This window comes from Xenopus laevis, chromosome 1S (genome assembly GCF_017654675.1).
Source record: "Xenopus laevis strain J_2021 chromosome 1S, Xenopus_laevis_v10.1, whole genome shotgun sequence".
NCBI lineage: Eukaryota > Metazoa > Chordata > Amphibia > Anura > Pipidae > Xenopus > Xenopus laevis.
In genome coordinates, this window is record NC_054372.1 from 105,579,585 (window position 1) to 105,606,707 (window position 27,123).

At 38.4% G+C, this 27,123-nt stretch overlaps 1 protein-coding gene across 1 annotated transcript in view; it reads left to right on the forward strand.

Annotated features, from left to right (window-relative positions):
• Window positions 1-9,346: 9,346 nt before the first annotated feature.
• lpar1.S (lysophosphatidic acid receptor 1 S homeolog) overlaps window positions 9,347-27,123 on the forward strand; it is an 82,285-nt gene continuing 64,508 nt past the window's right edge. Inside the window, exon 1 of the mRNA XM_018243736.2 lies at window positions 9,347-9,819. The gene's annotated coding sequence lies outside the window, so the exon portion shown is untranslated. The remainder of the gene's footprint in view (window positions 9,820-27,123) is intronic.

Sequence of the window (27,123 nt, forward strand, 5' to 3'; positions counted from 1 at the left end):
GAATACCTAAACGAATCCCGGATTCGGTGCATCCCTAAATATTACATGCATGCAAAGCAGGGAAACAATATATTTTAGCAGGGTTATTTCTTCTTCTGGGGGTTAGACTATTTAGAGACCTGATAGGGTGTGAAGGCATCATGGAGGAGTGCCAGGAGTTTACTCACAAGCAATACTTTCACACCAGAAGCATTCTGCTTGAGTTCTTTAATTTAAACACTGAGAGGAAAACCACATAAATGATAAAATTAATTATCAGTCAGTTGGGGTTGGCATGAAAGGAAGTTATGTGACAAGGAACACAGGATATTGCAGACACACTGAATAATTTCAGCTATTAGGTGTGACTTTATATGGACAAAGAAATCCTTAGGCCTTGACTAAGCTGTATTTTATTCTGATTCCCTCACCCATAAATAGGCAATGCACATACTGTGAATTTTTTTTTAGAATTTCTCTTGTGACACCGATTTATTCAGATCATGTTTGAAGACTTGGCTAAAAATGATTATGTTAATTATGGTTCATTCAAACCATTGATGGTGTTATCAGATTGGAAACTAGGGGTAGACAGAAGAGGCACATCCATAGGGAGCATTACTGGAGGTGGGGGTGGCTAAGCATGTACCTCCTCTGTCTGCCTATCCCTTTTTCAGGGTCCTAGAGAAATTGATATTCTGATGCAAATTGCAAATAGCCTTCATTTTTGTATTATTTGTGTTTTTTAATTTAGATTTAATTAAGATTTTTGTTCAGCAGCTCTCCATTTTGGAATTTTAGCAGATATCTGGTTTCTAGGGTCCAAATTATCCTAGCAATTAGGCAGTGGTTTGATTATCAGACAGGGATTTCAATAGTAGAGGGCCTGAATAGCAAGATAAGCAATAAAATGTAGCAATAACAATAAAACTGTATCTTTGTAGAGTAGCAGCAAAGGAAGCAAATAATTAAAAAAATGTGAAAAATAAAAAAATAAAAAGTGCTTAGAACTGTCCATGCTAAAACTTAACTGAAAGGTGAACTATTTCTGTAATCACCTAATGCTGACTTTGAGGAAAAAGCCTGAGAAAGGTAGGGTCGTGTTGAAAACGATAACTCTAAAGCTGCACATGCACAGAAAAATCTTGTTTGGCAAGGTTGAGAAGATCCATTACTGATTCACCATAAATCTAATTATTAAAGCCTCAGGCAACGATGAATCATCTAGGAGGCCATGCACACCCGCTAGCCATGGATGGCATCTATGACCCAATGAGGATTTGCTATTTGATTAATAACTGAACACGTACTCATTAGATAAAGAATGGAGTGGGCTCATTCAGGCCAGTATGCTAATCCAGTGGGCAAGTCAATATCTGCCTGTATATGAATACAACATATAGCATGCAATTTCTTATTTTATGTTCATTTGGAAAATATGGATTTATTTCAGCAGCTAAAAGGTGTTGTTCACCATTTTTTTAAGTTCAGTTGTTTCAGATTGTTCACCATAAACAAAGTCTCTTTTTCAATTGCTTTCCACCTTTTATTTTTTGCCATTCTCCCAAAATTTAAGTTTAAAGGAGAACTAAACCCCCCCGCGATGTTAAGGTCCCACTTGCCACCTCCATTGGCCCCCCTCCCCACCTCCTCTCTGCATAGAATTCTGCCCCTCTTGACCGCACATGCAGAGTGAGCGCAGCAGAGCTCACGGGCATCATCTTCTTCTCTTCGGTAATCTTCGGATCTTCTTCCGGCGCTTTGGCAATTTCCGCCACTTTGGGTGCATGTGCAGTTGTCGTGAACCGGAAAATTGCTGCAACTGCAAAGTTTACCTAAGAGAAGAAGATGGCGCCCGTGAGTTCTGCTGCACATTTTTTTGTGGTCGGAGTTTTCAAGATAAAAATAGAATTTTTTCTGAAAAAAAAAATCGAAATTTCCGTGATGTATTAAACCCCAAGGTTGTTTAAAGTCAGAATAAAAACTACTCCATCTCAAACCTGCCGAGGTCATGTGGAAGTCAATAGCAGATGTCCTATCAAAAATCTGAGTCTTTGGGCTTCAAATTACAAAAAATCTTACAATTCTGATTTTTTTATGATTTGATTGAGTCTTTTAACAGATCCCATACCTGTAAAATGTTTTTTTTTTATGACTGGGAGGGGAATAGATTATAAGCCAACAAGTATTTTATATTTTGTTCCTACTGTTTCTACAATACCTAAAAGCATTTTTTTTCAATATATAGCAACTAGTTTGTAACAGTAAACCACCATATACCTCATACATGTGCATTATATATTTATCAGTATTTTGTATGTCATATTTATAGCTCCAAAATAGATCATAGGCTCCTCATCCACTGCCAATAACTGGGCCATATCTCTCATCCAGTGCTGCTGCAGAATATTTTGGTACTACTTGCTAATAAGTTTCCGTTTCCCTCTTTATAATCAGTCTTTGATTTTTTCAAAATGTCCACAAACATGTGGACTATATTTATATTGCACCTATCATTCACCAATAGTCACCAAAATTCTTATTTACTCTCACATTTTGTTCTTCAACATTTTTTTAGAACCTTATTTATAGATCTAGAATTTCCTTAAATTAAATATTTCAGCAAACTTTTAAACAGTATTTCAATTTGTTTTTACCATAGGTTTTGCTAACAACCAAAAGTACTGAGTGACCCTTCCACCAGTGAAAAGTATTTAGTGCCAGTGGGCAGCGTAAGTAATATTATTTGTCAGTAACGTGTATCTACAAGGCACGGGTGCAGACCATGTAGTCGGGCCCCCCTCCGGAAGTGATCTTTGCGGCAAATTCGCGTTCATGCAAACCGCCGGCAGGCCTGAGGGGGTGCGGACCCTGGTGCAATCATACAAGCACTCCCGGTAGTTCCGCCACTGTTATATGTTACTGAAAAGTCATTCATTTATACAGATTATAGATCCTCACTATTACTAGCATTAAGGACTAATGCATTAAATCTAATAGTGAATCTCATTAAAGATGGCCATAGATGCAAAGATTCGTTTGTTCTTGAACAATCAGACTTCCCCATCTCCAGACCTGCCACTAACCTTTGAGATCAAATAAAGTAGTAAAAGAACAGATCAGCCGATGTTCTGCCCCTGCAGAAAGTTACGATAGTTATGTCCGACAAAGCTGGTGACAGTCTCCCACTGAAAATCGTCCGATAGTCAATTTCTCTGCAATACATGCAGAAAAAATCTTTTACCTGTCCGATCGACCAAATGACCAATTTCCATGGGTTGAAAAATGTTGGGACTCTCCACACACGGTCCGAAAATCGTACAAATCGAGGATTCGTACAATCGGATCTTTGTGTCTATGGCCAGCTTAAGCCTGTGGTTGGCTGGTTAAACCTGGCTGCAGAATGAGGCTTTCTCATGAAAATGAATGGTCACAAAACACCTGCAATTGTCACTTCCCGTTATATACAGAAGTTAATGAAAAAAAAGGCATACTAAAGTAATTTTAGCCTCATGGTTCCCTTTAATGATTGTTGTTTTACTAGCATTACATTATATAACACTCATACAGAGATGAAAAACTACACCAAACTACATTCAGATCTGTTTAGTAAGTGTAGAGTGATAAAAACGGGAGTTTGGGTTAAATAACAGATTTGAGGTGGATTTTGACAGTTATGGTGTCTAAAGTGGATATATTTTGAGCTCCAGTTGGATTTAAAAAGTTTATGAGTGCAAGTGCCATTTTGCCAGACAGTATGTGAGATCAAAGACGGGAGGATGCCGCTGCCCAGACAACCCTTATTAACATATTACATCAGTTTCTTTGAAGTCAGCGCATGCTGAACCTTTTACCAGATTTAACAAAAAGCCCACAGACGTCATTTTTCTTGTATTAAAATGAAGCATAAGTTTTCCTCCTCCTCCAACTACAATCAATGTCATTAGTCCAGAATGTCGCAACAGTAATGTTAAGGGGAATGTAATAAAAGTCGGTAAAAGGGTAAAAATACTCACAATGTCAAAAACAAATTTTCCTTTGCGAGAATGTATTACCTGTATAGCTTTTGTAAACCCCGGAAACTTTAGCCACCACTCTGACAGTGGAAGAAAGATGGTATTATTCCAATTATACACTGTGTATGTAATAGAATGTTTTATTGAAAAAGTTATGTTTGCGCCAAAAGATTACGCCTGCTTTAAGAATGTCTTAAAAGTGAGCATTGTGCAATTAAAATTTGCAATGCAATAAAAGACTAACAAAGAAAAGTAAAAGGAAAGTGGCTAGGAAAGGGCTGGCCTATGCCCACCGATGCTGGGCCCTGGATTTCGCAGTGGAATATTTATCTAGCATCAGGTGCAAAGCACAAACTCCAGACACAAGTGTCCGTCGCACACATTAGTGCTCTTGCACTTCTGCTCTGGGGGAGGTCTTAGTAAATGACCCCTATTGAGTCCTTTTTCATGGCTCTGTCAGTTAGATGGCTACTGCTACACTGTTTCATGAGTCATTACCAGCAGTGCAGAGAAATGGTTAAAACGGCAAGTACATTTAATGCCATTAAAAAAGATGAATTCATGTGTATCAAGAAGGTGCTTAGAATATAACTTCATTGCGCAAAAAAATGTGGGTTGACATCCATTTTTAGTTTACATTGTATTTGTAATTTAAATATTGTGTCGAATAACGTAACTATAATTCCCTGTTAGCTATTAGTTTTCAATTGAATGCAGAGCAGGAGAAGTTGAAGAGATGTGTTAGTATTTAATAACGTTGAATTATATATCCATGGCTTAGGAAATTATGTCATGTCTGTATTGCGGGTACAAAAGTGTCAAGAAAGCCGAGCTATAAAACATACACAGTGAAGGGTCAGGAGTCTTTAAATTCGCATTTAAAAAAAAAGGAAATTTATTAAAAAAAAACCCAAAATAATGCACTCTAAGGCTTGATGGGGCAGTGTCAATTTGACAGTCCCCTCCTACAAACATCAAGCTTCCCTTCCCTTTATTAAAACAAATAACATACCAGACTACATAAAAAAACAATGGGTGAAAAGATGTGGCGTCTTTATTAACAAACTGACATGAAAAAACAATGACTATATGAATAATAACATCAGTAATGTGTAAGGCCAATATAAGCACTACATGCAGTATTTCAAAAAATAGTTTCTTGTAACCTCTGATAGCTGCTGAAGGCTGCACACGATTATCACATCTTTACTCCATAATTCGGTCCCTTCTATCACTTTGGCTCCCAGTTATACCCTACACTTCATACAGGCCCGGACTGGCAATCTGGGGGTTCTGGCAAATGCCAGAGGGGCTGCTATAAAGTCCCATAGAAAGTCAGTATTTAGTGGGCTGGTGGGGGCTGTTTGGGCTTTTGTGTGGGCTGATTGGGCCTCTGTGTACTTGAAATGCCAGGGCCTATTTTAATTCTCAGTCCGGACCTGACTTCATACCCTTATCACCGGCTTCCCTCCCACTGCAAATCTACCCCAATACCAACACATAATTCATTATCCCCTTGCACTGGGCAGGAGCTGTTCAAGGTAAAAGAGGGACACCCTTCACTTCCTTCTTTAATCCTTGTCTCTCTACCCCTTGTAATAGACTACCTTAAAATGACAACACCCATAATTTCTAGCTTTAAACTCATTCAGATCCTTATTTCCTCACCTTGTCCTGTATATTGATCATTTTACCCTTTAGTTGCCACTAGTCATTTATGTAATGTTGTGCCCCATAGTTTCAACATTTCTAAAACCCAGGGACCTGAGTGCCAACCGTTAGCTTGCAAGAGCGCCTCCAGGACTTCTGTGACTTGGAAATCTTCTTATAGACTACCGGAAGTATGACCATGTCAATATATACCAGTTAATACATAATAAGGGTACACACAAACCAAAATGCAGCTGTGATAGCATTTTATTGAGCCATTCCAATCAAAACAACATGTTGGGGGAATATTTATCTGTGGGGCTTAATACCCCTTGAGAATTATAACTGGAATGATACAATAAAACACTATCACAGAAGCATTTTGGTGTATGCTGGTTCCCCCATCCTTATCATCCAAGTGCCAGTGTCATAGAATGCAGAAAACATGTTTATGACTTAATTTGAATAATCAGCTGGCACTCAAAGAGTTAAACCTTTCTCTGTCATGGGCAATCTGGGAATATTACATTGCTAAACAGCCATATTTTCCCATTGCTTTAAATAGAATGCAGAAACATAGATTCTACCTTACTAGCATTCTGATAATCCCCTTCCCAGCCACACTGAATCTGCAGTGAATCATCTTATGGCAGTACAGGTTCCCTTAGGGTAAGGCCAAACGAGGAGATTCGGGGAGATTTTGTCGCCTGGCGACATTTTTCAATAGTCAATAGTCGCCCAAAGTTGCCTCACTGAGGCAACTTCGGGCGACTACAGAAAATGCATCTCCGCGTGTGCATTAGCGCAGGCGACTTTGCGTTGTAGCCTATGGGGAAAAACGCCAAGGCAGCTCGGGGAGATAGTCGCGCAAAAGACGTGGCGATTAGTCGCCAGTCGACAAAATCTCCCCGAATCTCCTTGTGTGGACTAGCCCTTACAGTGTATAAGGGAATCTCTCATCAAGTATCAAAAACACAACTAGGGGTTCTACTTCTTTAAATGCCTTTAATCTCATGCTATTTCAATAAAAGCAAGATTTTTTAAATACATCATTTTCCTGTTCTATGCATCAAGCTGTGCTGCCAACATATCTGCCAAATGTATTTAAAGGATGCTGAATCTGCATATGGAAGAATGCTTATGTTGGCATCACTTGCTAAATATACTAGTGATTAATAATTCCACTTCACATCCAGTGATCATGTGAATATTAGCAGTCCTGCAGCATTGCTTAGGCAGAGGATTTTTAAGAAAACTGCCTAGATTTTGTGTTGTGTTTCATCTGGTTTGTAAATACCAGTACTCTTTGCCTAGGTTCTTGCTGTAAATAATAGGCATGCCAACATCCGATAACCAACCAGTAAGCTTTTTAAAGGGAAAGCAGACTCATATTAAGTTGGACTACGTTTTATAAATATGCAGCTTTGTTGCTGTGTTTTTTGTATATTTTAATTTTTTAAAGACCATTTGTTCAAGTATAATAAAAGCAACAATTAACCTCTATGTTACCTACATTCATTTAACAATAGGAAGTGCTACATATAGCTTAGGATCCATGGTTGGTGCCTGAAAACTCTCACTAGGAGTGTAGTTTATAGAAATTTGTCACAAATTTCCTGTGGTTGACGGAACTCCTCAAGTGCCATTAGCCTAAACTCCTCATGTTGCAGTGCCATAGCCCAGAACAAAAACAAAACTTTGCAGGTATCATTTGTAATTAGGGCAATGCATTAATAAAATCCACTATTTTGGATTCGGCTGAACCCCCAATCCTTTGTGAAAGATTTGGCCGAATACTGAACTGAATGCATGCCCTAATTTGTATATGCAAATGAGGATAGACAGTGGAAAATTTTTAATTCCTTGTTTTGTGACAGAAACTCACATGATTTTAAGGATTCAGATTCGGTTTGGCCAGGCACGAGGATTCGGCCAAATTGGAATCCTGCTGAAAAAGGCTGAATCCTGGCCGAAGACCGAACCTTGCCTCCAAGCCTGGAATTGAAAAATAAGCAGCTGCTTTGAGGCCACTGGGAGCAACATCCAAGAGGTTGGAGAGCAACATACTGATCAGGAGCCACTGGTTGGGAATCAATGTTCTACAGGAAGAGTATATGAGGGTTATGTAGCAACATGGGCAACGTGTTCCCTGCACCACTAACACATTCAGGTATATGGTTTGATTTTTCCAACTGCTCTGGAACAACAAAGGCTAACAGGTTTTAGTTGCCATTGGTTAGTGAATCAGGGAAAATAGATGATAAGTAGATGATAGATAGATAGATAGATAGATAGATAGATAGATAGATAGATAGATAGATAGATAGATAGATAGATAGATAGATAGATAGATAATTGGTAACAGAGACAGATATAAATAGACAGATAGATGATAGACAGGTAGATAATTAGATACACAGACAGAGACGATAGATAGATAGATAGATAGATAGATAGATAGATAGATAGATGATAGATAGATAGATAGATAGATAGATAGATAGATAGATAGATAGATAATTGGTAACAGAGACAGATATAAATAGACAGATAGATGATAGACAGGTAGATAATTAGATACACAGACAGAGACGATAGATAGATAGATAGATAGATAGATAGATAGATAGATAGATAGATAGATAGATAGATAGATAGATAGATCGATCGATAGATAATTGGATCCACAGACAGATATAGATAGACAGACAGATAGATAGATAGATAGATAGATAGATAGATAGATAGATAGATAGATAGATAGATAGATCGATAGATAATTGGATACACAGACAGATATAAATAGATAGACAGATAGATAATTAGATACACAGACAGAGATGATAGATAGATCGATCATAGATAGATAGATAGGACAGACAGACATATATATATATATATATATATATATATATATATATATATATATATATATATATATATATATATATATATATATATAGTGAATAAAGTACCCCCTCTTGTAAAATATAAGGATATTATAAGTTACCGAGGAGTTTCATGACCATATAAAAACACGAGGCCGAAGGCCGAGTGTTTTTATACAGGTCATGGAACTCCGAGGTAACTTCTAATATCCTCATATTTTACAACTGGGGGTACTTTATTTATTATAATACACAAATTTTAGTGAGTCATGTGACAGAAATGACATCAGAACTCACCGTTTATAACTGATGACATCACTACTCACCGTTTATAAGGATATAATTTACAGGATATTCATGGCTTTTGTGTATTATATATATATATATAATTAGAGATAGGTGTGGACAGAGAGAGTTAAATTATATATAGACAAACTGACATTTATCCTTGTAGATAACAGATCTAGATGATAAAGACAGGTCAATTCCAGCAGCACAGCACCAATGTGCTGGTAAATTGATATAGTATTCTGCTGCATCTTAGCAACATATAGAATGCCCTATTGTGGATTGCTTAAACTAACTCAACACAAAAAGAGGGTGGTGTTTAAAACAGGTTAACTAAACACTAGATCCAAATGGCTTCTCATCTGTAGCCGAGCGGTAGTATAAACATGTGATGCAGGAGAGCAGGGCTGTAATCTGTCCATACATCAGGCTCTGTGGCACCTCTGTTTATACTGCACTATGCGCAGCACTTCCACAGGCTGAGAGAGCTCCAAGCAGCGCCTGCAACTACACACAGAGGAAAAACTAACAGTGGGAGGTGACAGATTGAAAACTATTCAGGAGTCTGGCTCTACACACCCTATAGGCTTTCCAGCACAGACTGCCTGTGTGTTACAACCTACTCGCAGTATTACTGGAGCTTCAACTCCCAGGGATTAAAAGTGGCGCAGATCTAGCGAATGAACCAGCAAAGTGACGCTGCCTTGCACCGATTACAGGTTTGCGCGGCTGCTTTCCGCTAGGCAGCGCCGCCAGGATTTGTTGATGGAGTTCTCTTGCTGTGAAACTGTGGAAAGTTACAATTAGAAGAAGTTTTGCTTAATAATAGAAGGGGCTTTCTGGAGGGAGAAGCAAGTGACCAGCAGACAGACTACGGAGGCATTTATTTTCAACTTTGTGCAACGTGGAGCGTTGGAGTGCAGACAGGAGTCTGGAGTGCAGGCAAAGCCGCTGATTCTTCTACTGCAGACGATGCTGAGTGGTTACTCTGTGACACAGTAAGCTATACTATTCCGTATATTCATCTGCAAAGTTTGGGCCTGTCGGTTATAGATGGAAATAGAGGTGATATAATGAAAGTTACCCCGAGTCTAATAACCCATAGCAACCATAGGTGATTAGAACTAGTCCCTGCTTTGTGCCATTCTTTAATGTTACTCTTAAATCTCATCATACCTGTATTATATCACTATCAGTAATAAAGCTCTCATGCTAGTGCTAGATTCTTTTTACCACATGCCTTGCATATGCCTGCTGCAGGGAAGGTGCCAAGGGAAGGATAGGTTTAGTTTCTTTGTTCCTGATTAAAACCACCGCTTTGCTACAGATGTGTTTACAGAAGGATGCATGCACTCCAGACTTTACTTACAATGCAGTCCCTAGAAATAAAAAAAAGGAGGGGAGGGGGTTCAAATGCTGTAGAGTGATTCCACTTAAAAGTAACTTAGCCCTATTATATCTAGATGGAGTTGGTATGTCCAGTAAATGCCCTGCAGGCATTAGGTCAAAGCCAGGTGCAATATACAAAGTGCAATTTGTAGTTTCTATAATTCTCAGACATGGTGGAGTCTTGTGATACATTGTGGTGACCAGAAAGAGAAGTCATTCTTTCATTCTGCTATTAAATACTATAGCATTTTGCACTTTCAGACACTCACACGAGACCCAGTGACTCTTTTACAGCCAAGCCTTAATAAATTAGCCCTTTTTTTCACTGGCAAAAGGATCTACATAGGAACTGACTTCATAATGAAACACATCTGTGCACTGTATTTGTCATATGTAGAACTCATTTGATTTATTTGGTTTCTTGTGCACTTATGTATCAGTAGAAGTCGATACTTAACTGAGGTATCTCTGCTTGGCAAAAAAGTAACACCTTCCCTTTAACCTGCTGGTGTATTTAAGTGCTTCTGCTTTGAGATTTGTCAAATACATTTGCTTTGATGCAGCGTGTGCTTTGATGTCTCTGCAAACAGTATCAGTTCCATGTGGCCACAGCCTGAATAGATGCAGCCCTCATGCGCCACCAAATATTCATTGACTGTGCTTTGTAGTGGTTGCCTAATTCCCACTTAACCCCCCTATCGTCCAGATGTTAAATATGTAAGAGAACAGCAGCTTCTTATTATTGGTGGTGCCACCTACTTGCCATTTCAACGTTCTACAACTTTCTTTGTGTATGTTTCTTTGTGTATCCTTGGTTTCTAGAAAATGCAGAAGTACATGCTCACATGGAGGTTAAAAAAAATAATTAAATAAATAAATAGAAAGGATAGGTATGTGTTTCTTAAAGTATACAAAGTATGGGTGTCCTCCGGTTATTCCGGTTCCCCACACTCCAAATACATACAGGCAGGTTAATTGGCTCCCAATATAACTGACCATAGTGTGTGCAAATGTGATAGGAACCTTAGATTGTAAGCTCTGCTGGGTAGGAGCTGATGTGAATGATACATTAGAGGTCCCACAGAGGTCTATTCTTCAAGCATTGTTTGATACTTATAAGCATTGTTGCCTTGATTTAAAGTCTGTACAACTGATCCTTGATGCCAAGGTAATTAATAAAGAAGGTAAAGTAGAGTCAATGTTTTTTTTCCAGAAGAGGTAGTAACCCTATTATCAAATGCAGTTATAAACATACAAAATAATTAGATATTAAGGAATCAGACACATTATAATAACAGTTTTTTTGTAGCTGATTCATACAGTGAACTCCTATGTAAATGTGACATTTTATAAAGTACATGTAACTGATTAGTATTGTGTGGAAAGAATAACTGTGTACAAAATAGGTTTATTTTGAGTTTCTCATAAAAAATCACAAAAGCCTGTAGTATTTATGTTAATTTTCTTTCTCAGGTACTACAGCTGACAGAATATAAATTGTGCTCAAATAAAGTCTGCTGGATGATGCCACTGCTGTAGTTTTCACTTTTGCTTAACATACCATGCCTCAACCAGGGTTGTGTATCCAATGAAAAAAAAATGCACACTGAGTTGCTTCAAAGTCCTGTTCAGCCTCTTCTCAATGCATTTTTTTATGGTTTCCTACGGAAAGAGAGAGCTTTCTCTCTCCTGGACTAGGCATCATATTTCTGTTTGACATTAACAGCTCAGAAGCAGACTTCCTTCCAGCTCTGTGCAGCCAGAGCATGCCCTTAGGGCATCTGAATTCAGCTACACTGTTTGACTTGGTGCAGTTTACATTACATTTACTGCCTGACAAAAAATATTTTTGTAATTATTTCCAGTTCTTCATTCGTGCAGTTAGGGTATGTTCAATGGTTCAGTCCCCTAAACAAATCAAAAATAGTACTCCTTTAAACCACAATGACTGTTCGCCATATTAAACTCATTACTATGCCCCCTCCACCCAATAATGTAACTGCCCAAGATCTTGCTCATTTCGTTAAAGAAAAAATCTCATTAGACCGAGTATACCATCTGACAACAATCTCAGATTATCTTGCAGTTCACTCACTCATTTACTTTCCACTCTTTCACCCCAGCAACACTAGATGAAGTTAACAAACTTCTAGCCTGTTCAAACCCCACAACCTGCCCCCTCCCTTGAACCCATACCCGATCGCCTCCTTTATCCAATCTCTGATACACTCTCCTGTACTTACCCACTTATTTAACCTTTAACTCTCAACTGGTACTTTTCCAACTTAATACCAACAAGCACTAATTACTCCTATCCTCAAAAAAACCTTCCCTTCATCCCAGCTCTCCTGCTAACTATTGTCAATTTCCCTTCTTCCATTTGCATCCTAATTACTGGAAAGCTTGTTTACAAAAACCTGGTCCAGCATCTCACTCACAACTCCCTTCTGGCTTCCGCTCAGCACACTCAACTGAAACTGCACTCACCAAAGAAATGAATGATCTTCTCCTGGCAAAATCTAAATGTCACTATTCCAAACTTATCCTTCTAGATCTCTCTGCAGCCTTTGCTACAGCTGACCACCCACTCCCCCTAGACATTCTATACTCAGCTGGCATTTGTGACATTGCCCTTTCATGGTTTACATCTTATCTTTCTGATGTATCTTTCTTAGCTGTCTTAGGCCCTCTGTTGTTCTCACTCTATACTACTTCTCTTGGAAAACTTATTGAGTCACCTGGACTTTAGTATCACCCTTAATCTCATAACACCCAACTCTACTTGCCTACTCCTGACCACTCTCCTTCTGTCCTTTCCAAATTTACAGACTGCCTTTCTGCTCTCTCCTCCTGGATGTCTTAGCACCACCTGAATCTTTCTAAAACAGAACTCATTATATTTCCTCCAAGATCTTCCCCTGTCCCTTAGATTTCACTCAAAGTTCATAACCTCACCTTTCATTTGACCACACAGGCAAGCTGCCTAGTTATCTTAGACTTGCATCAGTCTTTTTCACCACACATTAGTGATGTGCGGGCCGGCCCGATACCTGCGGGACCCGTTGGTTTACCTGTGGGTTAGTTGGTTTACCTGTGGGTTAGGCGGGTTCGGGCCAACCTCGCACCTTCGGTTGCACCTCCAGTTGCACTGCCGGTCTGCCGGCTTCCAACTTCCTTTTTTATAGACGCGCGTTGTATTGCCCACTCCTTTTTGTGATGTCTTCAGCGGGCGGGTTGGTGCAGGTCTATAAAAGGAACCCGGAAGTCGTGGGTGGGCGCAGGTTCAGAGAGGGCGGGTTAGGGTCGGGTGCGGGTCGGGTAAAACCTGACCTGCACATCACTACCACACATCCAAACACTTGCAAAATCTTGTCATATTCAGCTGAGCAACATTGCCTGAATACAACCGTATCTCAGTTCAGACACAACAAAAACACTTATCCAGTTTCTTATCTCCAGTCTTGATTACTGCAGCCTACTCCTCGCAGGTATTCCAACAACTCCTCGCCTTTCACAACTCCAATCTGTTCTATATACTGCTTCTAGACTCATTTATCTATCTCACCACTCAACATCAGTGGCTTCCCTATGTATATCCCCTCACTGGCTCCCAATCTCCTCTAGAATCAAATTTAAAACTTACATTCAAGGCCCTTAACAATGAAGCCCCTCCCTATATTTCAATTCTGATGTCTAAATACTTTCACGCAGCCATCGCTCTGCTTCTGACCTTCACCTCACTTCTCCTCTCATCACTTCAGCCCATTCTCGTTTGCAAGACTTCTCTCGGTCTTCTGCTTTTCTCTGGAACTCTCTGCCTCAAGCTGTCAGACTTTCTCCTTCTTTCCAAACTTTCAAAAGCTCCCTAAAGACCCACCTATTACAGGAAGCTTATATATGCATTCCACTGAATTACAATGGCAACTATACTGTATCTGCTCTTGTTATTTTACATTGATCAGGGTGTGCCTCACGAGGAAACTTCAGACGATTTAGCAAAACAAAGTGCTCCGAGTGCCACTTTTAATTGAGCACTTCGATTCTAGCCGGCGGAAAGGCAGTTCGGGGAGTTTAGTCTCCCCAAATCTCCACGTGTCTCTGCCCTTAGACTGTATAATGCAGACAGTGGTATTTGAAGCTAAGTTCCAACTGGTGTTTGTTTATTCTCTGTGGTTTCCAAATTATATGTGTTCATTTTTTTGTTGTTGTTTTGCCAAGCAAATCTCCCATTTACTGTAGTATTCCAATTGCTATACACTGGACAATTAAAAGTTGAGTACTTGAACAAAAAATAAGTGATTAAATATTAAAATCCACAACTACCTAACCTTGGTATTAATTAGCTTTTCTGTTGCTATCAGTGACACCAGCAACCAGATAACATTTTCTATTTTGTAGTAGGAGAAAACTTGAATAGAAAGTTCAAAAGTTTAAAAACGATGCAGACAAATTTGATTGCTTTTTATGATGAGGTAAGTAAGATGCTGGACAGTGGGGGGGGCAGTAGATGTGATCTATTTGGATTTTGGTTGTTAATGGGACATTCTCTACTTGGAGTAAGGTTCTTAGTGGGGTCCCCAGGGCTCGGTATTAGGTCCACTTTTATTTAACTTGTTCATTAATGTCTTAGGGGAGGGTGTTGTAAGTAATGTATCAGTGTTTGCAGATGACACAAAACTATCCAGCCCAATTAATTCCATCCAGGTTGTGGAATCCTTGCAGCAGGATCTTGACAAACTGGCAATCTGGGCAGCTAAGTGGCAAATTAGATTCAATGTTGATAAATGTAAAGTCATGCACCTGGGATGTAAAAATATCTAAGCCACTTATACCCTTAATGGTACTGCACTAGACAAATCCATTACGGAAAAGGACCTTGGAGTCCTTGTTGATGATAAACTTGGCTGTAGCAAGCAATGTCAGTCAGCAACATCAAGGGCAAATAAGGTCTTGAGCTATATTAAAAGGGGCATAGAGCCACGGGAGGAGGGGGTCATTCTTCCACTGTATAGAGCACTGGTAAGGCCCCATCTAGAATATACCGTACAGTTTTGGTCTCCATCACTCAAACAGGACATTATTGTATTAGAGAGGGTACAGAGAAGGGCAACTAAGCTGGTAAAAGGTATTGAAAATCTTAGCTATGAGGAAAGACTGGCCAAATTGGGGATGTTTACGCTGGAGAAGAGGTGCTTAAGGGGTGATATGATAACTATGTATAAATATATAATAATCTCTCTAATGCTTTATTTACCAGTTCACACAAGGTCACCCATTCCGATTAGAAGAAAAGAGGTTCCGCCTAAATATTCGGAAGGGGTTTTCAACAGTGAGAGCTGTGAAGATGTGGAATTCTCTCCCTGTATCAGTTGCACAGGCTGATACATTAGGTAGCTTTAAGAAGGGGTTGGATGGCTTTTTAGCAAGTGAGGGAATACAGGTTATGGGAGACCAGTTGGGTCCGAAACATGTAGTGTGATAATAAAACGACATACTTTCAAAGACTCTCCAGATTTCTGGGAGATAGCTGATAGTACAAGTTGATACAGGGACTAGTCCGATTGCCATTTTGCAGTCAGGAAGGAATTTTTCCCCCTCTGAGGCAAATTGGTGAGGCTTCAGATGGGTTTTTTTTGCCTTCCTCTGGATCAACTGGCAGTTAAAAAGTTGAACTTGATGGACGTGTGTCTTTTTTCAACCTAACTTACTATGTTACTATGTTACTATGTATGCAAAAGTTATATTGGACAGGTACATGCATGCTGGCAAAGTACATATATATAAAGAACAGCTTCAGGAAAATATTACATAATACTCATCACAAAAAAAATGACATAATGACATAAGATGATTACTGACAAATCTGTAACTAGCCTGGCCTTTATGCTACATTCAATAGTGATATAACCTAATGTGGGTTTTTTTGGTTGGTTGTTAGAGTAAAAATAAAAGTTTGAATCCTGGAGCTACAGTATGGTGTTCCCAAATTCCAGCAATCAGATAAGCTCTCCTCCGTCCGTTTTCGAGAAGGAGAAAACAGAAAGTTTTATATAGTGTAGTATTTATAAAATAAAATTCGGATCTCACCCTTAGTGATTGTTTATAACTTTATAACAACAGTGCATTTGTTCACCACTTTTTACTTTCTCTGTAAGAAGTTATTTAACAAAACAATCCGTGATTGAATATAACACACTTTTAGAACTGTGAAATCATCACCAATCCCATTAGCTCTATGAGCATAAGGTGCTGTGTGCAGTGATTCCCACTGTGTGAACGCGTAACTAGGGAGGTGGTGGTATAGCAACCGACCTCTAGAGTCCTAGTGCCCCCAGTGGTATATTATACTCACTAGACGTGAGACAAGAAAGGCGTTGGTTAAAATCTATTTCTTCCTGTTCTGAGGCTTCGTCTTTATCCGAAACATCCATTGTCAAACCGCATTGAAAAAAAGTGTCCTGTGCATTCCGTATCGCGTTTTCAGTTCCTCTGCACCCCTTAGAGTCCAATGCACATATCGGTGACACGCTTCCGCAAATTCAGAGCGACGGCGTCCTCGCTGACGCGTTTCGCCAGACTGGCTTCCTCTCAGAGCGATAGCAATTGATATTTGAAGAGTGGTTGTTAGAGTAGTTACATTTTGGGTGGTGAAGAGTTTTTGGATACATATTCACATTGTGCACCCATATATCATAATACCCACTTCCCGCTTCCTAGACTCTCTGTAAGTTCCTTTCTTTCATTCTTATTGTGGACATGCTGCTGTACACAAGCATTACAGCTTCCTTGGCCACACTGTGCAGAGCAGTATAATAACTCCCTGCTACAATTCAAAAACTTACATTTACAACTGGAGTGGAGACATTTACAAGTAGGACATTTGAGCCCCCAATAGTTCTTTGAGAATCCACTGCACTGGAAAGACCCCATTTGTTGCCAGTACATTTTTCCTTGTCACCTTTGTGCAACAGGTATCTTTTGCCAAGATATTGCTTGTCTATTGGCTCTAAACATATATGATATTTTTGAATCTGCTTTGCATCCATGTAGGGCATCCTTGGGAAAGCGACTATTTCTGAACAAGATGGTAATGTGAGCATAAAGGGGATGGACAAAATGATGGATGATATAATAATATCATGTACATAAAAGGAGTAGGTACATCTGTCAGGATAATGTCAGTCTTTACAAGAATGCTGTCACGAAAGTCCTGAACTGGGTTGTAGAATAGACTATTCATCAACAAGAAACGCCTTAGTAATTGCAGGCATAAAACAGGTGGAATCACTTTTTCTCCATTTCTGCTTAGTGTGTATGTGTGTGTGTGTGTGGGGGGTGTGTGCACGCCACGCTAATTCTACTAGGTCTTCATTTGTTCCCGCTGCACACTCTCTGTGTTGGCCGAAGAAGAGGCGATTTATTATATATATATATATATATATATATATATATATATATATATATATATATATATATATATATATATATACTATAGATATATATATATATATATATATACTATAGATATATATATATATATATATATATATATATATATATATATTCTTTCTTATAGTAAACAAGATTCAGTGACAGAAGTGGCATCAATATGCGCTAAGATATATATAAGATCACTAAGCCCCAATTATACTGATCTATTCAGATCTCTTGTGTGCTCTATCTACTGTATAGACTAGGTATCTCTTCTAGAAAAGGAAAAAACAGACTGACTAAAATCCTAAATTCCTTTCAGAATAAGTTCTAATTTCACTTCTTTTTTAAGTGGTTGTATTGCCTTTCCCAAACACCATGTTTATATAAGGTAGTGGAATACCCTTATTCGAGTTAAAAGTAAATACCTTTCATCTGATTCATCTTTGCTCCATGTGAGTTTAGGAAAAGGAATGCTAATGAGCTTTTCTAGCCTATAAAATAAGGGACCTGATACAAATGTATTGCAGTTTCAAAGGCCTGTTGTGCTTGTACCACATCTTTCTGTATGGCACCGTTGTTGCTGTTTTGGCACCTTTTAGCATGTGATCAACTGGTTGGAGACCCCTGCTATAGTACAGCAAGACGTATTACCTAGAAACATTTTAATTGCCAAACTTTTCGGTGTGAATGTCTGTTTTGGGGTATCGATTTTGTTCATTTACTCAAAAGGCTTTGGGTCATAAAGAATGTTGCTGCTTGTACTGAAACACCAGAGATACAAACATTAAACTTTAAACTTCAGTTTTGGGAAAAACAGTAAAAAATAAATAAAAGTAATTTGTTCATGGTAAACAATCTGAAAACAACTGAACTGGAAAAGTGTTTGGAAGGTGAACAACCCCTTTAATGGGGAGAAATGTATTTTTGTTACTGCTCTATAAATTCAGTGATAAAACATTATCTTTACTATACCCCATGAACATCCTCTTCCAAACAATAATCTGATATACTTTATGTTTTTTCTTCTGTAGCTTACAAACAATATTAGAAGGTCAAAAATATGTTACAAGCAAATAAAGGAAACACTCAGTACACACCCAGAGTTTTGAAATAAAATATGACTGTATTAGGAAATAACATGCTTACTGAAGTCCCCTTAAAAAAAGGACATTACAGTAAATGTTGTTGAGTTGGCCGGGAATTGTGCATGTAGTTATCTTTATTTTTGTCTATGATGTTCTATGGCTGTAGTTAGCAGTATGAACAACCTTTTAGTTTGTAAACCCTATTGTACTCTGTAATCCTTGTCTGTTATCCACCATTTATTCCCTGTTTGCTATAACTGCAGTAAAGCACTGCGTATCTTGACAGCGCTATATAAATAAATGATGATGATGATGATGAACAACATGTGATGTTACCAACAAACAATTGCCTTCATTGTGGGAATGGTATAGTTTAGGCCCACCAGAGGACCTGATGCCTAGGGCCCACAAGCCAGATACTTCAATATGTTGTCGCTCAAAAAATACATGGTAATAATAATTTTACTTACAGGGCCAGAGTTAAAGGTTTGTGCCCTTAGCCCCCCCCCCACTTGCTACCCCCTTTGCCTCTTGTCCCCCTCCCAAACAACCAGCAGCTTGCAGCTCCTTCCCTCCCCACGCTGCTTCCACTTCTCTCGTACAGTCCCTTTCACTGGGGATTTAGCTCATAGTACAAGTAGATCCAGGGACTAGTCTGATTGCCATTTTGCAGTCAGGAAGGAATTTTTTCCCCCTCTGAGGCAAATCAGAGTTGCTTCAAATGGGATGTTTTGCCTTCCTCTTGATCAGGAGTGCCCATACTTCACTAATGCAAGATCTACTTTTTAGTGTAGTAATGTTGTCACATTATGATCTACATCCATAAAAGCATTGTTAGCATTCTGTTCCATGGAAAATATTACTTAAATACTGATTTATGAGAAAATGTATGTTGCTACATTAAACAAACCACTATTTCTTATGTAACCTTGAGGTAAGTAATATCTGAATGAAAAGCATGAAACAGGAGGGTGATTTAGACATCTGTATAAAGGTGGCCATACATGGGCCGATAAAAGCTGCCGACAGACCGTGTCGGCAGCTTATTGGCCCGTGTATGGGGCCCCCCGACGGGCTTCACCGATCGAGATCTGGCCGAAAGTCGGCCAGATCTCGATCGGATGGGACAAAAAATCCCGTCGGATCACGGCCGCATCTATTCGTTAATGCGGTCCCGCGATCCGACCGCCCGTTAGGCATCGTTAGGATCCGATCGTTGGGCCCTAGGGCCCACGATCGGATCAGCCCGATATTGCCCATCTCAAGGTGGGCATATCGGAGGGAGATCCGCTCGTTTGGCGACATCGCCAAACGAGCGGATCTCTCCATGTATGGCCACCTTTAGTTGACAGTGTCTTGAGATCTACTGATCACCAGTCTACTGGTAGATCCCAATCTACCTCTTGGGCACCCTTGCTCTGGATCAACTAGCAGTTAGGCAGGTTATATAGACTTATATGGTTGAACTTGTAGGACATGTTTCTTTTTTTCAACCTAATTTACTATGTTACTGTAATTGGGTGGGAGGAAGTTTCAAACATTTGTTAAATTCTCCCTCCCATGCCCCCCCAATTTTGCCGGCCAAGGCCCATGCCTATAGTGCCTGCCCACAAATGCAGGCCTGCTTTTACATGTGGCAATATATATATATATATATATATATATATATATATATATATTTATACATATAGATAAAGGAAATATAGACCATAAAGCAGAATGCGGCACTCACAGGGACAAAAACCAAAAAATCTTTATTGGATTCAACGTTTCGATCCCCCACAATGATCTTTGTCAGGAGAAAAACAGCAAAAACAAAAACCTGGTTGTTTGCTGTTTTTCTCCTGATGAATATATAAACACAGTATACATTTCATATTTATATACATGCTCAAGACAAGTACAAGTACATGGCATACAAGTACAATCATAGGCACACAATTCAGCAGCTGGATGAGAGCATGGTACAGCACATCTGTAACCCCGTCTCTTGTTTGTTCACTTCACCCACCCCATTCCCCTCACTTTTTCCTCTTTTGTTTTCCATTTCTTTCATTTCTGCTCTTCCTCTACTATTCTTCCACCCTTTACTTCTTCCCCCTTCCGTTCTCTCTTTTGATCGCCTTTATTTTGTAGTATCTCATTCCTCTTCTCTCCTTTTCTGAATTCTCCTTATTTTTAAACTTTATATATTTGTTGGTTTTCTTAGGCTTTCCTCTCCTCTGTTTTTTTTTGGCTTCTCTCGTCCTTCCATTTTTTCCTTTGCTCCCCATATGTTTGTCTTTTTCCCTTTTGTTTCTACTCTTCATTGTTCTCTGCTTATACTTTTTTCCCTCTTAGTAGCAAGGTATAAGGTTCTGATAGGTTCTGCCCCACCATCCACTTGCATTGCACTCACCTGCATGAACAGGTTACTGCGATGAACATAAAAAAGGGTGATTTTGAATTCTTCCCTTCCTTCTTCCCTTCCTCTGCAATTATAAGCTTTGTGGAAATGTTCAAAACTCACCCCCATTTACTTGTATGGAAATCACCAGTAAATACTGGTTTACTTGCTTGTCAAGTGATTGCCATTAAAGTGAAACATAAAAGATCGCATATTGTGACAATTTATGGAAAAGGGATCATTGCAATGGTACACACAAAGCATACTAAACAAAAGTAACAAACATTCAAAAATCTTTAGGGCATCTGTTTGTACTGTAGGTAGAGTGAGGTAGGATATATGCATTTGTCCACATTGCTTGTAAGAGGAAAAAATATTACAACTGTCAATATCACTAGTGCAGCCATCAGCCTTACAAGTAATTTAGCTTTCCAAATATACAGTGACAAACCATCAACTCTCAAAATGCAGGAAGTTTACTGGATCTCACTATGCTCAAGCCAGAAAAATGACAACAGATACAGTGCAAAACAAATTCTTTTGTAGTCAAAAAAACATAACTAGAGGCCCTCAGGATCCCAACATGTGTTCCAAAGCCACCTCTCATGTCCTGAATCACTTCTCCAATTTGCCATATCCATGATCCTTGCAGGTAGGAATTTGTGTTGGTCCCTTGACAATGTTTGTCAATTGAATTCTCAGTTTTCTTGTGACCATGTGGCCTATCAGTCTTGTTTAGAATTATGTTATCACAAACCCTGCACTCACTCACTTTATTAGAGTTGCTTAGTATGAAAGCTATAGAAAAGTTTTCTATTAACTTACTAAATTACCATTGAATGTAATTTTATTTGGCTATTAATAGGTGAACAAACAGCAGTCCGACTTTAGCTTTATATATATATATATATATATATATATATATATATATATATATATATATATATATATTTATTTTTTATTTTTACAAATAAGGTTACAGTTTATTCATCCCTGGTTTTGATATATAGCAATTACTGTGAAAAAGTCAGTCCAAGCATTATGTGTTTAACAAGTATTGGGAGATGTTATCCTATTACTGTATAGCCATGGTACTTGAAATTTGAGTATCAACCTTTGTGTTGCAATGTATTTTATAGGATTTTCTGCAGCTCAGTACAACACAGAAAAGAAACTAGAGTGGGAATTCTCCAAGGAATGCTAAATGGTTAATTATCATGATTTAGATCACATCTCTTATGGTTGCCATAGACGTAACAATTATGATCTTTCTTGGAAAAGAGTTTTCCAAGAATGATCGTGATTCGTTCATTTCAATACACATGTGTAGAGCTGAATCGTCAGATATATAGGTAGAAACAATAGAATTCTACCTGTATCTGATGATTCAGCAATAACAATGGACGATGTTTGGGTGCCTTCCTGATCAAAATTTTCCATCCAGCCCCATCGATCAGCCGATCGATATCCAAGTCTTCTGACGATCGGTCTGCTCTTTTCCCACCATTCATACACCGAATACTGTACGAAAATTAGTTTCATACAATATTATCTGTGCGTCTATGGCTGACTTAAGGGGCAGATTTACTAACCGGGGAAAAGTTCCTTTACATTTTACCATTACCAATTGTAACACATAATAAAGAAATAAATTCAGTATAAAAGGAAATTTCTTGTATAAAATAAGCTGTGTTGTTATCTCCAGAATCTGAACCACATGACTGATGCTCGCATGCTTTGAAATTTTAATTTGATTTGTATATACAGTATATAATATCCCCAATGCTTCCTGTAAATTTTAACATAGTAACACATGCCCCCATAGTGTATCATGACTTCTCTCATTATGCAGTTATATATGCAGTATTCCTCCATTGCTATCCATTTTACACATAACCAAAGCTGATAACATATGTCCGAATGAACTACAACCAGTGGAAGCCAAGGAATCTCATTGTTCTGACTTATAACCCCAAGACTGGCTGTAGGAAATGTATCTTAAGTTCAGTGCATCCTATTGCAAGTAAATAGGAAATAGACATCAGCAGGATAACATCTAAACCACTTATCCCAAAGGAAGCGGACTGATTTATTTTTGGCTGGAACAACAAAGAATATAATAATAATAATAATAATAATAATAATAATAAATCTTGACTTATTCTTTGACTAGAAAATAATTTTATGGGAAGCATAATAAGGATGATACAAATAAAGAACAAGTAAAATCATAACTGCCTTTAGTGCAGATATTTTAGCAGTAATTTTCTCACCAGTAGTGATAAGTGAATCTGAAATGGCAAACATTTTACGAAATGCATTGAAGTCAATAGGCATCAAAACAATTTTTTCTCACTCCAAATACATGGTCCTTTTTCTTGTGGCAACTTTTTTGTCTTTGCGACTTTTTTTCACGGTGGATTTTTGCAGCAGTTTCGTGAAAAAATTCTCAGATGGCAAAATGCAGAAATTCCCTCACCAGTCTAACTTTTGCCTTATGATTTTCAGTGAATTGTGTCTCCTATGCTGATATACAGTAAGTTCTGTTATGCAGAAAATATGAGATCTCACACATACAGATGCACATAAACAAAAGTAAGGATTTGAGCTACCGTATGTATACTTTGAAACTAACAGTTTGAAAAAGTGTTTGGGGCAGATTTATAAAGAGTCGAATTTCGAAGTGTACAATACTTCAAATTCAACCATCGAATTAAAATACTTTGAGTTCGAATATCGAAGTCGAGGTATTTTTCACCGAATTTGGCCATCGAACGATCGAAGTAAAATCGTTCGATCGAACGATTAAATCGTTCGAATCAAACGATTCAAATGATCTTAGCGTACGATTGAACGATTTTACTTCGATATGTAAAGACTTAGAAAATGGTTGTAGAAGGTCCCCATAGGCTAACATAGCACTTCGGCACGTTTAATTTGAAGTTGAAGTTTTTTTAAAGAGACAGTACTTCGATTATCGAATGGTCGAATATTCTAACTATTTTTACTTTGAATCGAATTCGAAGTAAATTCGAAGTCGTAGTATCCTATTCGATGGTCGAAGTATCCAAAAAATTACTTTGAATTTCAAATTTTTTTAGTTCGAAAATTCCCTTGAATTTACTTTGACCCTTGATAAATCTGCCCCTTAATGTCGTGTTAAAATGTAACTCACTTATATACCATATTGGTGAAGCTGAATGGATATACTGTCTCAATTCAAGCATGTATCTCCATTATACAGGAAAGAATTCCACAGTCTGATGAAAACCACAGAATTTATTTAATTAGGGCATAAGGTCACATAGGTTAAACGGGTTCCCAACACTCTTTTTCAGTTCAGTTTCTACAGATTGTTCACCAGAAATCGAGACTTTTTTCAATTGCTTTCCTGTTTTACTGTTTTCCCAAAATAGAAGTCTAAATGTTAATGTTCCTTTCTCTGGCAGCTCAGTAATCCAGGAGCAGATTCTGAACTGTTACAATTTGCTACATTAGTTGATACATTTCTCAGCAGTATCTGTGGAACATTAGCAACTATTGTATCAATTCTAACAGCCGCCTTTAATGAAACCCAGGAATTCTGCTCAGCAGGGAAAAAGATAACAAATGTATCAACTTAATGTATCAATTTAGAACAGTAACGGGCCCATTCACTAAGTTCGAGTGAAGGAATAGAATAAAAAATACTTTGAATTTCGAAGTATTTTTTTGGCTACTTCGACCATCGAATTGGCTACTTCGACTACGACTTCGACCTTGAATCGAACGATTCAAACTAAAAAACGTTCGACTATTCGATAGTCGAAGTACTGTCTCTTTAAGAAAAAACTTCGACCCCCTAGTTCGCCACCTACAAGCTACCGAAGTCAATGTTAGCCTATGGGGAAGGTCCCCATAGGCTTTCCAAGTTTTTTCTGATTGAAGGATAATCCTTCGATCGATGGATTAAAATCCTTCAAATAGTTCGATTCAAAGGATTTAATTGTTCGATCGAAGGATTATTCCTTCGATCGAACGAATTGCGCAAAGACCTTCAACTTCGATATTCGAAGTCGAAGTATTTTAATTCGCCAGTCGAATATCGAGGGTTAATTAACTCTCGATATTCGACCCTTAATACATCTGCCCCTAACAGTGTCGGTGACCCCCTCCCAGAGCTGCTTTAGAAATACATATGGTGAAAAATGAGACTTCAAATGTCAGTAGTAGAAATTCTATATAGGTTCTACTGTATATAAAGAATAATAATAGTTTTCATTAGACGTATCCAAAATGAAGAGGGAAAAAAAACAAGCATTTAGAACAAGTATAGAATGTTAATGTTCAGTTTTTTTTAAATGTCTTCTGCCATGGACAGAGAGGGCATTTTGCATGCCATGTGAAAAACAGCAGCAATTATTAACATGTATTTTTAGAGCGCCAACATATTTTGCAGAGCTGATGCCCCTGTGTGTCTGTCTCTGCTTCTTATCAAGATATAAGGACTATGTAAAGCTTTGCTGGAAACAGAAGTTGTAGAGACAGCTCAGACACTATTCAGGAACATTATCAGAGGTAAAATCTGCCTTAGACCTTTCCATATATCTATATGGAAACAACAGAAAGATAGGAGTCATACCAGTTCTGTTTTTCTTCTTACCATAGGGACAGTCTGAGTGCCCTGCATAATAAATGGATTAGACTAAGGGCTATAGCACATGCAGTGTTTTCATCAAAATGTGATTACTGTGGGTAGGTAGCTTGCTGCTAACTGTAAGAACAGGAGCGTGGGAATTCTTCATCCAGTGTATGTCATCCTAAAGCAAGCTCTCTAGATAATCTCTTCCTTTTTCTATTCCTTTATAACTAATAGCATAGTGTCAGAAGAAAACAGACAACTATTTCTTAAATGCACAAAGCATATCAATTCAATTTCTCCCACACTTTTTATTCTTTTCTTTTTACCCAGATTTTTCTTAGAAGTAACCATAGGCGGATGGCCACATTGCAGCACCAGTGGACATTACCAAAGTGATGCTTACTAAGTGGTGCTACGTTTATAAAACAGAAAAACTACAAAAATAATGTTAATGGTAGTATTGTCATAAATTTGTATTTTGCTCATGCTATGTGAACTATGGTCAGTGAAAATTTGTATGTATTATACTCCAGTGTCCAGTTTCCTTTTGTCAATGTTTATGGTAGAATCCAGATTTTTTAAAGTTCCCCTGGAAATGGTGTGGTTAGGGCAGATTCAGATTGTTTGGCAGAATGGGTCATGTCCTTGGTAAATATATAGGTACTGTATGTGTGTGACATCACACACACCATTCGGTTCACTGCCCAGTGCCCACTGAATTCTGACACGGGTTTATTTACACATTTGCACAATGCATCTTTTGATGTGACTTAAAATGAAATAGGTGCTGTAAGATGCATTCTAATTAGGGCTGGAGTCATAAATTAATTGCACAGAAGAAGGACAATCAAGCCATAGGGCAATTTAATATGAGTTAAACACCATATTTCTAAGTAGCCTAATGTGCAATGGTCTAAGCACCCAAACGTTTTGCATGTGCCAATGCATTTGACCAGGTCTATAGTTACGGTTTAGAAACAGTTTTTGTTTGCTTCCAGTGGAGGTATAATAGGCTTCATGCCCCACCCCTTCCATAAAATGATGCCCTTGTAGACTCAGTTGTCATGTCTCCCACCAACTTACCAGTGTATTGAGACATTGGAGATGGAAGCCTAAACGTCTAGTATGGGGACAGAATCCATAGTATGCCCGCAAATCTGAAAAAGAAATTATTTTATTTACCAGTTAAATGATCTTGGCCAAAAGACCCCCTTATAAAGACTTATAAAGCAAGATGGAAGGCAGTGAAGGGCATTTTGGTTGTTGAAGTTCTCTCTGTGAGTCAAGAAGCAGTCAGAACACCTTGTGTGCCTTAGGACACCCCCTTCCCCTCATTTATTTCAGGCTATAGCTAATGTCACACATGAATTCTAAAACCCCTGCCATC